The sequence below is a fragment of the Euprymna scolopes genome, chromosome 16 (assembly GCF_053919585.1).
Source record: "Euprymna scolopes isolate OS-2025 chromosome 16, ASM5391958v1, whole genome shotgun sequence".
NCBI lineage: Eukaryota > Metazoa > Mollusca > Cephalopoda > Sepiida > Sepiolidae > Euprymna > Euprymna scolopes.
In genome coordinates, this window is record NC_136497.1 from 144360739 (window position 1) to 144375960 (window position 15222).

The window sequence follows — 15222 nt, forward strand, 5'->3', positions numbered from 1 at the left end:
TAAAAATTGAAATATGATATTTAAACGTATTGTACAACTGGGCAACGCCGGGCGTCCAGATAGTTTTTTAGAATATAATAAAATAACAAAAATAATAAAATAATCGATTTTTATTAAAGTTACCTCCCTTCTGTCAACCAATCTTTTCACAAATTCGAAACTAAAACCATAAATAGATGAAGGTACTAACTTCACAGAATACGAAAATATCTACGGAGCCAGTAACTTTTCTCTTTTGTTTTTCAAACAACAACCAACATGCCTGAAGATGGCCGAAGGGCAATTCGACTGTAACGTTGCACAAATAACATTCAAGACGAAAACAATAAAAATAGTAATACAAACAATCTAAAAAATTAAGAAAAAAAATTACATAAACATTTTATCTTGTTTGTAACAATATTTATGCAGTATTTCTCTTCATAAATAATTTCTCTTCATACATAGTTTCGCTTCATAAATAATATCTCTTCATAAATAATTTCTCTTCATAAATAATTTCGCTTCATAAATAATTTTTCTTCATAAATAATTTCTCTTCATAAATAATTTCTCTTCATAAATAATTTCTCTTCATAAATAATTTCTCTTCATAAATAATTTCGCTTCATAAATAATTTCTCTTCATAAATAATTTCTCTTCATAAATAATTTCGCTTCATAAATAATTTCTCTTCATAAATAATTTCTCTTCATAAATAATTTCTCTTCATAAATAATTTCTCTTCATAAATAATTTCGCTTCATAAATAATTTCGCTTCATAAATAATTTCTCTTCATAAATAATTTCGCTTCATAAATAATTTCTCTTCATAAATAATTTCTCTTCATAAATAATTTCTCTTCATAAATAATTTCGCTTCATAAATAATTTCTCTTCATAAATAATTTCTCTTTATAAATAATTTCTCTTCATAAATAATTTCGCTTCATAAATAATTTCTCTTCATAAATAATTTCTCTTCATAAATAATTTCTCTTCATAAATAATTTCGCTTCATAAATAATTTCTCTTCATAAATAATTTCTCTTCATAAATAATTTCGCTTTATAAATAATTTCTCTTCATAAATAATTTCTCTTCATAAATAATTTCTCTTCATAAATAATTTCTATTCATAAATAATTTCTCTTCATAAATAATTTCTCTTCATCAATAATTTCGCTTCATAAATAATTTCTCTTCATAAATAATTTCTCTTCATAAATAATTTCGCTTCATAAATAATTTCTCTTCATAAATAATTTCTCTTCATAAATAATTTCGCTTCATAAATAATTTCTCTTCATAAATAATTTCTCTTCATAAATAATTTCGCTTCATAAATAATTTCTCTTCATAAATAATTTCTCTTCATAAATAATTTCTCTTCATAAATAATTTCTCTTCATAAATAATTTCGCATTACTACATAAACAGTGTGAATGCAAAACGCGATGAACGCGATTTTCAAATGAGCGAAACTATTACCATAAATTTAGTGCTTATTTCACCCAAAACCATGTTTTCTTTTTGCTTTTAATCAAATGATCGTTCTTATATAGTTAAATTTCTCGATTTCATAGTTTTGACATGTTTATGGGAAAGCATATTTTATCAATTCACAGAAAAATTAAAAAAAAAAACGTTTCAAAAAATTTCACAATTATAAAAAGAACATAATATAAACGAAATCGAATTGGATTATGTTACAGAAAAATCAATTAAATAAAAATTCGATCTGTTTATAAGGGGATTTGTACAGCATTTACTTTATGAAAAATATCATATTACCAAATAAAGGATTCGAATGACAACGCGATAGGCGCCATTTTCAAAAGTGCGAAACTACTGCTATAAAGGTTTAATAAATCTCTCAAAGTACTAATATCTAAACTTGATATGCTCGTCTGTTCTTGATTTAAAGATAAGCTCCATTTTCAAAAGTACGAAACTATTGCTATAAAAGTAAGTGATAATCTTACCCAAAAATTATTTTGTGTTTTTAATTAAATAAGGTTTCTACATTTTTTATGCCTCGTTCACTGTGCACTTACGGGAGACCATGCATGCTTCACTTGTTTCATTTATAAATTGTTTTTTTACATTTTTGGAATTATTAAAAAATTAAGAAATCAATGATTTTAATGACTAATGCTCAATTCACAGAAAAATTGAAATAAACGTTTTAATAAATTAAAATAATATTAATAAAATTGAATTAGATTAGTTTACAAGAAAAAACAACTAGGTGAACATTTATCTTATCTGTAAGATTATTTACGCATAAAGAATTTCGCATTACTAAATACAGAGTGTTAATGCAAAAGGCGATAAGCACGATTTTCAAAAGGGCGAAACTATGGCTATAAAATCATGTTCTTTTTTTGCTTTTAATTAAATGATCGAATTTCTCGATTTCATAGTTTTATCATGTTTACAAGAAAGAATATCTTATCAATTGATAGAAAAATCGAAACAAACGCTTTAAAAATTGTTTACTATTATCAAAAGAAAATAATATAAATAAAATTGAATTGAATTTTGTTACAGAAAAAAGATTAAATAACCATTCGATCTTGTTTTTAATGAGATTTGTGCAGCATTTTACTCCAGGAAAATTTTTTATATTACCAAATAAAGAATTCGAATGCAAACGCAATAAGCGCCATTATTAAAAGTACGAATCTACTGCTATAAAACTTAGTGATAATCTCACCCAAAAATTATTTTCTGTTTTCAATTAAATAAGACTTCTACCCGATATCTAAACTCGATATGTTCGTCTTTATACAGTTTAATTTCTCGATTTAAAAAAAAATCAGTCTATCGCGTTTTGTATTCTTCTCATACAAACTGTTCGTGAAGTTATGAATATTTATTATCTCATGAATATTCATAAGCCTCATTATCATCAAACACAATTTAAAGCAAGGCTTTACGAACATTCAGTTATTTAAATATCAAAACTGACATGAATATTTTTCATTTTGTAGTTTCTTTTTACATGGTGCTCGCCACATATCAAGGCCCAGAGGCCACTCGAGGATAAGGGTTAATTGGTATAACGTAGTTACTGTGATTTTAGCGTATTAAAAATAAGTAGTGAGAATTTTATAACTTGGAGGGGGACGGTTCATCAAGAACTTGTTCACTTTGGACTTGAAGACAGCTGGAAAGCAGGCAAACGGAATAGAGTTCCACAAGCGAGCAGTTCTAAGAAAGAAGCCATGTTCATGGAATCTACGTTTAGGTGTAGGCACAGATAAAGAGTGTGGGAAATTGTTGATAGTGGTTTTGGCTGGACGAGTGTTTTTCATGAAAGTCTGGCGAGGGAGGGCCATAGATTGAAGTTCAGATGAGCAGCTGGCATGAAAATAACGATAAAGCAGCGACAGGCTCGCTACGTCTCTTCTGTGGAAAAGAGGTTGCAGGGAAGAGAAAAGGGCATCCCACACTAAGCTACGAAGTCTATTTTGAACTCTGTCAAGATAGGATAAGCTGCTTCTTGCATCTCCTTCCCAGATGTGGCAAGCGTACTCCATCCTTGGCCGACCCTGATATAGATAAAGAATTGCATCAAGAATGAGATATCTACTGGAGCGGTAGAAGGATCCAACCATTTTCCCAGCGACTTTGGCAATTGATTTAATATACGTGTTCCATTTCAGACCGGGAGTAAAGGTCAAGCCCAGAAGCTTGTCAAAACATGAGGCCTCCCCAAGACGAGAGCAATTTATTTCGATTGATGGCAGCTGGGCAACAGAGCGTTGATGATGTAAAGATAGAAGCTTGTTTTTAGATGCATTAAAAGTAACCAGCCACTTTTCCCCCACTGTACCACGTGCTCAAGATCAGAGGAGAGAGAGAGAGAGAGAGAGAGAGAGAGAGAGAGAGAGAGAGAGAGAGAGAGAGAACTTGGTCGTTTACGGTCTTCGAAGTGCTACTATAAATGGTAGTGTCATCAGCATAAATGTCTACGAATGATCTAAGGATGTGGTTTGGAATATCATTGATGTAAATTAGGAAGAGAGTTGGACCCAGGATGAACTCCGGAGGGACTCCAGCATTAATGCTAAGAGCTTCTGATTTCTGCCCATCAACCACTACTCTTATGAGCCTATCATAGAGAAATGATTTAATGATCGAGAAAACATTTCCAGTTACACCGTAGCTGGAAATCTTGTGAAGTAGGCGCTTATGCCATACTTTATCGAAGGCGTTTGATATGTCAAGAGCAATTGCCCTAGAGAGGAAGCTTTTGTCAAGAGATTCACTAATCCTATGAGATATTAGCACATCTGCTGTAGATCTAGCAGAACGGAAACCATATTGTATGTCACTAAGAAGGTTATTTCTGCTGAGGTGGTTGACTACTTCTCTATTTAATATGGATTCCAGCAACTTACTCATGACACACAGGAGACTTATTGATCTGTAATGAGGGGGAGACGACTTATAACCTGAATTCTTAAATACTGGGCATACTGATGAGGTTTTCCAGGGTGTAGGGAAGCACTTCTCTTTCAGGCAACGTTTAAGCAGTTTTGTAAGTATGGGGGCAAGTTCTGGTTGAAGCTTTTTCAGCACTATAATTGGAATGCCATCAGGGCAAGTTGCTTTACTGGAACCAAGATTCTTGGTTAGCTTAGCGACCTCACGCACAGATATTTGTATGTTGTATAGCGTGTTGTCTGTTATAGGAGGAAATACGGGGAGTTGATGGCCTTCGTGGCATAGATGGAACTGTGGTCATGTTTGGTTATTCTGTCACATTCCTATACAAAAAGACCTTAGACACTCGAGGGTGGTTTCTAGTAGGCATTTAAGTTCTCTTCCATTATATGTTCACTTTTGAACAAAGTTGATTTAAATGAAGCGAACAATCCTGGATATCGTGCTGTTTCTAGTGTCAACATCATTTGGATAAGGTGCAATATATATATATATATATATATATATATATATATATATATATATATATATATATATATATATATATATATATACAGTGATGATCATATTTATTGGCACGGTAAAATAAAAGTTAAATTTTGTCTAATAAATTCTAAAAAAGGGATTAAATTAAAGAAAATAACAAAGTATATTATGTATTTTTAACTGGCCTTTCCGATGCAGAAATCGGATTTTAGAAAAAATAAATAACAAAGGAACAACAAACATAATTGCAAAAAACCCTTGCTCAAAATTATTGGCACGGCTTTGTTTTTCTTTTAGTATCAGTATAATATCAATCAATTTCCGGTTTACGTGCTTTCTGAACTTTTTTATAGCCATATTATGCTTGTTCAACGCTAATTCAGTGAATAATTTTTTTCAGATAATTTTTAGATAGCGATTTATTTAAACTATTATAAGTGACTAAATTATAATTTTCAATCGCCATGGTTAAAACTAAGGAACACAGCGAAGACGTCAGGAAGCTTGTTGTAGCATGCCATACCAATGGGGAGGGCTATGATAAGATTTCAAAGAAGCTAAACCTTCCCAAATCCACTGTTAGAGCCATAATAAACAAGTTCAAATCGCAAGGCCACGTTATGAGTTTAGAGGGTAGAGGGAGAAAAAGGATTCTTTCCCCAAGAGATGAACGGAAAATTGTTCGACAAATAAAACAAAACCCAAGGATCTCTGTTGGGGAGATTGTTGATGAACAGAGCACCTCTGGAGTGAATGTATCTCGACATACAGTTGGTAGAGTTTTGAAGAGAGCTGGTTTAAAAGCATGTCGTCCGAGAAAGACTCCCTTATTGAAGCCTATGCACCTGAAAGCAAGGCTAGCCTTTGCAAAACGTCATATTGATAAAGATGTTGCATTCTGGAAACGTGTTCTATGGACTGACGAAACGAAAATAGAGTTATTTGGCCATAATAAAGTGTCTTATATTTACAGAAAATCTGGCGAAGCTTTCCTGCCTAAGAACACCATACCCACAGTGAAGCACGGTGGAGGCAGTTTGATGTTTTGGGGATCCTTTGCTGCCTCTGGACCAGGGCGACTTGTTAAGGTCACAGGTAGCATAAAAAAGGAAGATTATGTTAAAATATTGGATGAAAACCTGAAAGACTCTGCTAAAGAGCTCTCACTTGGTCGTCGTTGGTGGTTCATGCAAGATAATGACCCAAAGCATTCGGCTAAACTGACTAAGAAATGGCTTGAGGACAATCATATTAATGTTTTGGAGTGGCCATCACAAAGCCCAGACCTTAATCCAATTGAAAATTTATGGAGAACATTAAAATTGAGGGTAATGCAAAGGAAGCCTAAGAATCTTATTCAATTGGAGGATTATTGTCAGGAAGAGTGGGCTAAAATTACTACTGAAGAGTGCAACAACTTGGTTGTAAACTATGAAAAGCGACTAAGGAAGGTAATCAAGGCCAAAGGCTATACAATTGATTATTAAATAAATCGTGCCAATAATTTTGAACAAGGGCTTTTTTGCAATTATGTTTGTTGTTCCTTTGTTATTTATTTTTTCTAAAATCCGATTGCTGCATCGGAAAGGCCAGTTAAAAATACATAATATACTTTGTTATTTTCTTTAATTTAATCCCTTTTTTAGAATTTATTAGACAAAATTTAACTTTTATTTTACCGTGCCAATAAATATGATCATCACTGTATATATATATATATATATATATATATATATATATATATATATATATATATATATATATGAAAAGAACCTATCAGAGAGAAATGATTTAATAGTTGAGAAGAAATTTCCAACTATACCATGACTGGAGATCTTATCAAGTAGACCTTTATGCTATACCTTATCAAAGGCCTTAGATATGTTTATGCTATACCTTATCAAAGGCCTTAGATATGTCAAAAGCAATTGCCCTTGAGAGGAAGTCTCAATCGAGGGATTCGCCAATCGTATGAGATATAGCTGGAAGCACATTGTAGATCTAGCAGAACGGAAACCATATTGGAGGTCACTAAGAAGGTTATTTTTGCGGAGATGGTTGACTACTTTTTTATTTAGCACAGATTCCAGCAGCTTACTCATGATGCATAGGAGACTTATTGATCTGTACTGAGAGCGAGATGAGCGATCACCTGAATTCTTAAATACAGGCAAAACTGATGAGATTTTCCAAAGTGTTGGGAAGCATTTCTCCATAAGACAACGCTTAAATAATTTTGTAAATATGGGCGCTAGTTCCGGTTGAAGCCTTTTGAGCACTATAATTGGAATGCCGTCAGGGCCAGTTGCTTTACTGGAATCAAGGTTTTTGATAAGCTTGGCAACATCACGTACAGATATTTGTATGTCGCATTGTATGTTTTCAGATACACGTGGATATACTGAAGGTTGGCGGCTTTGATCATAAAGGGTAGAATTAGCTGCAAATTTCTTGGCAAAGAGTTTGGCTTTGTCTGATTCTGACGAGATTACTTCAGGTTCATTGATGATAGTTGGGATAGAGCACACACTTCTGTTGAGAATTATGTTTGCTATTTGCCAAAACTGATGGGAACCAAGCCGCTGCTCAGCTACCTTGGACTTGACGGACTAAGCATACAACTCTCTCGCCTTCTTTATTACTTTTTTGCTGGCGGTCCTGAAAGCGAATTTAGTTTCCATACGTCTATTACGTTGGAAGCAATGGAAAACGTGATTTCTTTGCACAATTTCAGTGCAATTATAAAGGCAGTAGTGTAAGTGCAACCCGGAAGCAAGGTAAATTAGGATCTTCTCTAGAGATGTCCCTACCACATGGAAAGTCGTCTTTAATGTAGGCACATACTCCATGCCCATGTCGATCTTGAGGGTCGGATTTAGAGGTTAAGTTAGAGTATCCTTTCATTACGAACTCATCTAGGGAAGAAGTCGGTCTAATGCCAGTTTCGCTTAGGAATAATAGGTCTGGTTTAGTCTCCTGTAATAGAGTTTGAACCTCTGAAAGGTTAGAACATAGACCCCCCGATGTTGGAGAAGGAGACATGGTAGTGGGAGTCTGCGTTGGAAGTTGGAGATCTTGGTTTAATCGAGTGTTTTTTCTGGAAACCTTTCATGATTGAGATTTGGGATTTGTGGAATAGGTCGACAGACTTGCTTAGAGCAGAGCAGAGAGGGAAAGTAAGAGAAAAATTAATGGATTTTTTTTGTAGCATTTGATAAGGTAAAGCCGTAACAATTACCCAGTAATATGGCATCGAGAGGCCCCAGCAGAAACTACTGCATGGTCTAGAATCCATTCACCAAATGGCAATGTAGCAGCCCCAGTACTTTGCACCTGCTGATAGGACAGCCTCCTTAGGGGTTAAACCAAGGTTCGGGTCCCGACTATCAGGCGGATAACGTTAGCCCAGTTTAAACGTTTGCCTCCAGCACCCTTATTAATGACATGGCCACAAGGATAGACAAAGAACAGAGTTTCCTACATCTCTGGCAACTGTTCACACAAAATACTGCAAACCTAGTAAACAGCTTTTTCTTCTCCCTTTGTCAGAAAATCACTCATTGAAAAAATGAGGACCGAGGGACAAATAAGGAGAAGTGAGAGTAACGGGAGCTGCCGATAACGAATCCACAATGCGTTGTCTACTCTCCATTAAAAAAAAGAAAGGTTCGAAGGACTTATTGATATTTACTTAGTATAAGTCCGTGGCCCTAATTCGAAATTAAAGATATTTGAAGATAAATTCCCCTCCCATATTTACGAATGGATTTATATTGTGGATTCGACGTGAAACCTCAGTTATAATTACCATTTTATATATATATATATATATATATATATATATCTTTTTTCTTGGGCGGGGGGAATATTCTAGATGCATTTGCTTAACAACTGACTGAAATAGACATTATATTAGACAAAATTAAGTCAAGAATTATAATAAAAGAATTTAGCACAAAAAACTTACCGATGGGGGATTATCACGTGTTGAGATATTCTCCCCAAACATGTCGATTGAAAATGAACGAAAACCTCACAAAAGCGGCGTTTGGTTTGGCTTCGTTGGTTAGTAAAAAGATAAAACAAAATACAGTAAATGGAATACGCTATTGTAATTATTATTTAAAGGTATTAAACTTTTTTCTACTTATCCAAGCGGCACCTCCAACACACTGGAGGTTTCCATTCTGCAAACTCATGCTTTCGGGGTGCCGATGCTTATGGCTGAGAGTAGGCGGAAAGGAAGGGTGGCAGTTGGAGGGAGGAAGATTGCGTTCATATTTATAGAGAAAAGTTTTCTCATGTTTATAGGATTGTATATTTTATGCGTATAGTTTTCTAATGTTATGTATTTAAGAAAAATTATGTAAAGATGTAAGTTGTTGAACTTTTTAAAAAATTAAGATAACGTTATTTGCATTATTAGGACTAATATTCTCATCATAGGTTTTATTTTTATAAATTGCCGATTAATCTGAAACCTTCTTCCAGTACGTATATGTAAAATATCGAGGCTGCTCGTGACATAAGTACGTTTAATTGATACGGACACGTAACAACCCATAAGAAAACAATGTTATACGGTAAACTGTCAAAAATAAAATGATCGTTGGTTGAACTCAGGCAACCTGTGCGTGATAAACAAATACGGTAGACTGTAAAAAATAAAATAATCGTTGGTTGAACTCAGGCCACCTGAGCGTGATAAACATATAGTGGATTTCAAAAATAAAATAACCATTTTCTCAACCAGAGCCGGGTATTAGTCTAACATAATTCTTAATTATATTCTCATGTAATTATGTAATTAGTATTGAATCTTTACTTTCCAGAAAACTGTCACAGAGAACTGATTCTACTTAGCAATTTATCCGTAGCACCACAGGTCCACAGAAGAATTTCAGCCTTGCCCAATTCACAGAAATAATAAAACAATTATGTTTAACAATGTTTATTTTTGAAAAGAGAATATTTGATGAAAGTACATTGGAAATGAAAGGATGAAATCATTATCACATTTTTCTTTTTTTCTTTACTCTTTTTATTAAAAAATTTTGCCACCTGTGTGATATAGCCGGATTAAACAATAGTAGTTTACCGTAAGCCAAGAAAAACTAACTCGCAACAAAAATTCGTTTGTTAGAAAAATGTAAAATTATTATTTATATAATTTGATTGTGTGCGCGCTTTCAAGTGAGAGAGGGAGAGGTGAGCAGGAGGTGGCGGATTCAGTGGCGGTTTGTGCCCGCTGTCGCTTTTTTGACTGCTTAGCTCTTCTGCTTTGCAGGCTTATATATTGACCTGTTCTCTAGCAGGTGTTTCAACTCCGACAGCTTTGGGGGTCAATTACGTGACCTATTCACATCCGCCGACGTCAGTTTTGACAGCTTCATTCATCACTCGGTAGTTTTTAGCTTCAGACCGTCCTGTATTTATGTGTGTGTGTGCACAGTCTCAACACGCGAGATCTGGATTATAACAGTATACTATTTGGGATCATGTAATCCACAGAACCATTCATGGTGGTCGAATTTTACATTAATAACGGCTATAATATAGCTAATTTAGAACTTTTATTATGTAAACAATCACGGGCAATTCCCGATTGTGTGGCTGACTCCATTTGTTTGTCGATGACGCAACCCAAACCAAGGAAAATAACTTCTGTTGATTGTTGTCTTGAGATTGATAATGATATTTCGATACAAATATTGTTTTGCTGATAAACCAATGTATTTTGAGAAATTGGTAGTGAAACAATTGCTTAGGCTACAACTAGGAATAGTATCTGACCTTGAGGTGATATTCCCAATGACTTCCCGGCGTGGAAACCCTCGATGAAAAATTACCTCAATAAGCGATTATGTACAGTTGGCACTGAACCAATCAAAGAGAAAGGGATACAACGCAGCGATCCCCAATTGGCTAGAAAGTGCCTGTGAGCTCCAGTACCCACCCCGTCACCTCATTGTATAAGCTTATGCACGAGCAATTTTGGGCAGTTGACAGTTGAGTTGAACGGAGTTGAGTTGAAAGGAGATGAGAGTTGAGTTTCAGTTTTAGAGAAGAGATCTCGAAGTCCCTGGCCGCTGAGTCATACGCCGACGTTAAGTATCACCGTCAATTTATCTCCCTCTAGCGAACTGAAAGACCCCTAGTTGAATACTTTCGTCATATATGATACTGACGCAAAAAAGATTCGCGGCTTGCTAAAACAACTCTGCGGTTCCTACAACAATTCATTGCTTTGACGCTACTGCTGACAAAAGCCTAACCCTTTTCCAGTATAAGCAGGCTTTTGGTAAAAAAAGAAAGAAAAGACGAACTCACTTATTTGTGAGTGGTTATTATTCCACCACTATCGAGATTTACAATAAATGAAAATGTTTTTTTTTTTTGAATGGATTATTGACGTCACAATTACAAACACCTTTTGTATAATTTCATTATTATAGACTTTGTAATTAGATAAGTTACCTGTTAATATAACCTGTAGTTGTAGAAACTTATCAACGGTTTCTTTGACGTTTCTCTTGATTGCTGTACGGAGTACTATTCTTTTTTTTTTACACGGTGGTCACCACTTATCAAGGCTCGGAAGCCACTCAGGGATAAGGGTTCTTGCAAGTACATTACGTTAGTGTGGAGATTTGATGAAGTGTTTACTTAAGGGGGCGGTTCATTAGAAATTTGTTTACGTTGGACTTGAAGACATCCAAGTTGTAGTCCGGTGGGAAGCAGGCAGACGGAACAGAGTTCCACAGGCGTGCAGTTCTAAGAAAGAAGCTTTGTTCATGGAATCAACGTTTTGATTTAGGCACAGATAAAGAGTGGGGGAAATTTTTCACAGTGGATTCAGCTAGACGGGTGTTTTTCGTGAAAGATTGGCGAGGGGGGACCAGAAGTTGGAGTTCAAACGAGCACCTGCCATGTAAATAACGATAAAACAAGGATAGCCTCGCAACGTCTCTTCTGTGGGAGAGAGGTTGCAGGTTAGAGAAAAGGGCATCCCCACTAAGCCACGAAGTTTATTTTGTACTCTGTCAAGGCAGGATAGGCTGTTTTTAGCAGCTCCTGCCAAGATATGGCAGCAGTATTCCATCCTTGGACGTACTTGGCTTTCAGTCGCACGAGATAACCCTAAGTCTGAGTGACAGTACACGGGAATGAACGTAATCACAACGTAAGGGCGTGTGTCGTAGCCTTTGACTAAAGAAGATAAATGACATTTTCGAAAAAAGGATTGCCTACCTCCTTGCATATACACAAGAAATTAAAACGTCGCGTGTGGTCGAACCTGTCTTCCTTTGGCGGACTTTTCTTGTTGAAACGGAATTACCAGAATCCGTCATCAAACTCTGTCCCCGTGTAGACGATCAAAGCCAAGCTGTCGTGTTGTGGGAGTTGTTCTGGGATTATGGGTGATCCGAATAACCGTTGAACTTTTGGGTTCGTGATTCGGAAAGGACTAAAACGAACTCATACACTGACGATCTTCCCACCCTGGGGTAACGTCGCGTTATACTTGTACAGCGATTCAACATTATGGCGATGAGATGATTGATCTTGATTGAGAGTACAGGACCTACTAAATTTGAAATGTGTTCACAATACTCCATGCAATTGTGAATTATGTTTTTTCAGGTGTAATTTTCTAGCACGGTAAAAAGAGCTTATGTTTTTGCACAGTCAGTGAAAATATCGTTTAGCATTTTTCTTCAAGACAATTAGGATTATTTTACAAACAAACAAACAAACAAACAAACAAACAAACAAACAACAACAACAACAACAACAACAACAACAACCACCACCACCACCACCACCCATGAAATCATCACCATAGCGTTTCACTCCATCTCAAGCTTCATCGTTGGGCAGTGTCCAAAGCATCCCTGAGCCCCTCATCATAGCATGATTGCTCAAGGCATCAGTCATGAGGATATTTTTTAAAAAGGAGTTACTACATATCAAGACCCGGAGGCAATTCGAGGAGAAGGGTTAATGTGAGTATTGTAGTCATTGGGAGAGTTGCGTAATAATTGTTTGTAGCAGTAGTTTTGTATAATTTGATTATTTACGAGGACGCTTGAATAAGAACTTGTTTACATTGGACTCGAAGATATTGATATTGTAGTCAGCTGGAAAGCTGATCAGCGGAACAGACTTCCACAGGCGGACAGTTCTAAGAAAGAAGCTTTGTTCATGGAATACATGTGTGAGAAAGTCTGCACGTCGTCGCCGGAGGAGGTATTGTATATAGCCGTCTTGTACAGTTTTTTTTCGCGTATTTTGGCAACCTTCGCTCAGGTCTGGTTGAGTTTTATCCACTCTTTAAGAACCTGCTGGAAGGTCTTCTTTCAAAGAACTTCATTATTGTTGGATTTGAATAACTCCTTCCACCAACGCAGATGGAAGGACGTTCGTGTGGTTTATCCAAACTATGTGACAGTGGCAAAGTCCTGATTTGATGGTAGTCATTGCGGCATGTCTTTTCGTCCAAAGAGGTTATGACGATTGTTGTCGCTCTACTTGTCACGCTCTCGTCTTCGCTATTACCTCCCAACGGATCTGCAGGCAAGCCTTCCCATGGTATTCAAGGTTAATCTTTCGAGAGACTGATTGCTGCACTACCCTTATTCCCGGGGGCGGGGGATAAAGGAATAGATACAGTTGGATAATCTAGAAGCCTGGGAATTACGTCAAATGAAAGTCGGCCATAAGCCTGGATGTGGATGCCAAGAAATGACGTCAAAGAGATAAAAATGTCGGACGAAGAATGTCCTGAGATTGAGTCAGAGAGTTTGATCCACATTTCAAGACAATGCATGTTTGAATGTTGACGTCACCTGGGCCAATCAAAGAGATGACAGACAACAGGAAGAGAGCAACCACGATGGTCGAGATAAGCAACACACTTTTTTCTCCCCTACAAGAACGCACCAAGCCCACCCCGCACGCCTGGTTCTCCGTGAGTGCACAGTAAACAAAACATTACAAAATGTCTAAGTTCAGCATTTCCCCCACCCCATTTAGCCACAAAATTCCCCAAGGGATTAACATATTTAAATTTGAGTTAAGCACCATGCAAAACTGCTAAATAGACATACATAGAATATTTTGGACAAATATGGTAAAATAGTCCCCAAAATGGAATGTTTTCATTAGCCGTAAAAGAGCCCCTGGGGCACACCCAAGAGTTATCACGAAGTAAAGACAAACAAAATTATATAGAAATCAGTTAGTAACAACTTTTCAGAAAATTTTATAAAAATCCAAGACATCAATTTTTGTTAATAGGCATAAAAGTGTCAATTTTAGCCATTTTAACCCGAAAGGCACCCCTAGTAGGGTAACCGGAGATTTCCTGGAAAATCCGTTCTGTTACTTTTTTATTTATATCATGTTTAATGTTTGTGTAAAATTTAAAAAAATTCCAAGGCGTAGTTATTAAGAAAAGTGTGGACAGACGAACGGACGAACAGACGAACGGACAAGGGTGAGTTTAGAGGTCCTCCCTCCTTTTGTCGGGAACCAAAAATATTTTATAACTAGGTGTGTATGTTTTATCATCGCTGCCAAGTGTATATATCGAGACACTGACGAAGGTTGAGTTTTAGAAATTCTATAGCTTGAAAAACACATTTGACGATCGACTGCAACGACTATATAACAATACGCATCACACTAAGCAGTATTTTCAGATAGACGTTCGCCATATGCAAATAAAAACTATTAATCAATTCATGAATATTAATTATTTTAGATATTCATCAACCTCATTGCAATCAAACACAATTTTATCAAGACTTTACGAACAGTTAGACATTTTCAACGCGTGACTTGATGTCGAAATCTTTGTGCGTTATGTCTATGGCATTCACTGAAGTAATTCATCTTATTTTAATGCATTAAAAGAAATAAAAATTGACAAGTGTGTTTATGTTGTTTTTGTTGTTGTTCGAAAGATAATTATTTACCAGGAATCAGATGAAACTGATAATAAGGTAATATTATCAATTCGAACTGTAAATCGGCATTAAAGACCATTTGAATTCGTATTGTATTATTGTTGTAGTGTAATGTTACCCAACACGTTGTATCCCCAGTCGCAATGTAGACAATAAACTCGCCTTTCCCCGTTGTAACAACGCATATTTCTCCATTGTCCCACTAGGCATGACTTTTTGTTACAATTGTGGTGTCATCCACACTTCTGACGGACTCTCGAACGTCATCCACGTCTGAACGTGATCTTGAACGTCATCCACGTCTTTAACGTGATCGCTCTCTCAAATAT